The sequence below is a fragment of the Sinocyclocheilus grahami genome, unplaced genomic scaffold (genome assembly GCF_001515645.1).
Source record: "Sinocyclocheilus grahami isolate Dianchi unplaced genomic scaffold, SAMN03320097.WGS_v1.1 scaffold409.1, whole genome shotgun sequence".
NCBI lineage: Eukaryota > Metazoa > Chordata > Actinopteri > Cypriniformes > Cyprinidae > Sinocyclocheilus > Sinocyclocheilus grahami.
Window position 1 is genome coordinate 654,693 of NW_015505588.1, and position 1,525 is coordinate 656,217.

General features: G+C 34.8%; 1 protein-coding gene across 1 annotated transcript in view; it reads right to left on the minus strand.

Annotated features, from left to right (window-relative positions):
• Nucleotides 1–1,525, minus strand: part of LOC107550848 (calcium-binding protein 1-like) — an 8,467-nt gene that overhangs the window by 1,627 nt on the left and 5,315 nt on the right. The gene's annotated exons all lie outside the window — the stretch shown is intronic.

Consider the following 1,525-nt stretch of genomic DNA (forward strand, 5'->3'; position numbering starts at 1 on the left):
TGCATGTGATTAATCGCGATTAATCGTTTGACAGCACTAATATATCCAGTATATATATATAATGTTTCTAATAACTTTTTTGAAAATAAAATGTCAAAATATGGGTGAAATAATATTCCACTGTCATTTACCGTAACAGATATACTTATGTAAAAATGAAAGCCAATCAGATTCAAGGACCAGAAGCAACTGTTATATATACATGTGTATCAGTACACACACACATAAACAATCCTGAAAAAAATGTATCAAAAATGTATGAAAACTGTTTTCAACATTGATAATAAATGTTTCTTGAGCAATAAATATATTAAGATCATGTGACACTTAAGACTGGAGTAATTCCTGGTGAAAATTTCATAGCTTTACAATTTAACTGTATAATTTACTGTATTTTCAGTCAATTAAACGTGGCCTTGGTGAGCATAAGAGACTTCTTTCAAAACATTAAAAAATCTGAAAGTTCCCCAACTACTGAGTGGTAGCATAGTTTTATGGCTGCCAAACAAAAATGTTTTAACCTAACACACCTGCAAACAGCTTTTTTTTTTACCACCTTAAGGTTACATAAAGAATTAAATTTCTTTCAACTGTCCACATGATCTTTTACAACAAACTAGTGGAGGGAGTGAAATGTAGATGATTCACAATGATGATGAGAAAACTGCTGAAATGGCTGAGATGATGTGATCTTTTGGACTAATACATGGGAGAATGTAGATGTGGAGACACTTTGATTTTAGTTTTTTCAAAGTACATACGAGCTGTGACTTTGCGAAGCCCTGTCTTAGGAAGATGCATGCTGGTCCAACGATGTTATGTAGCATGGTGCAGTTTTGGACTAGTGCATTCAGAGGCCCCTTAAACTCAGAAGTTACTTCATTTTCTCCATCTGCTTGTCCGGGTGGGTGGGGCCCTGGTACCTCTGGCCCAGCCCCTTTAACCTCAGCCACACCCTTAGGGTGGGGCCACATTTTACTTGAGACATAATCTAATTAAGCACAGTTTAGTCCATTTGTTTGACATGTCCTTAAACTACTGAAGTGTAATAATAATATATAATAATATTATATTATTGAAATACTGATTACTTTCTTTACAATATATCTACGAGCTATTAAGTCTTAAAGTATGATTCCTGTCACACTCATTTCAATATTACAATTAGCACAAACACTCAGTCCACCGATACACAGGCCCTGACCTTTAAATATGTTTCTCTTACCTTCTTAATTTTGTTTTTCATGGATGGCTTGGTGCAGTTTCCCATGCTTTAGTCCTCAGTGAAGATGTTTCCCACCTCTCCTCTTCTAGCCTTTTTATATAATTAATTTATTGAGTGGACTGGCAATACAACACTCACCTACTTCCATATTAAGCTACTTAAAGTCCACATTGTTTAGTTGCTAAAACTAGCCTAACAAATGTATCTACCTTTGCATTCTTTCTCATCTCGGACCCTCTCTTATAACTATCTGATGAAGCAAAACACAAATAACACTAACGTTTCATAAAACAAGCATAC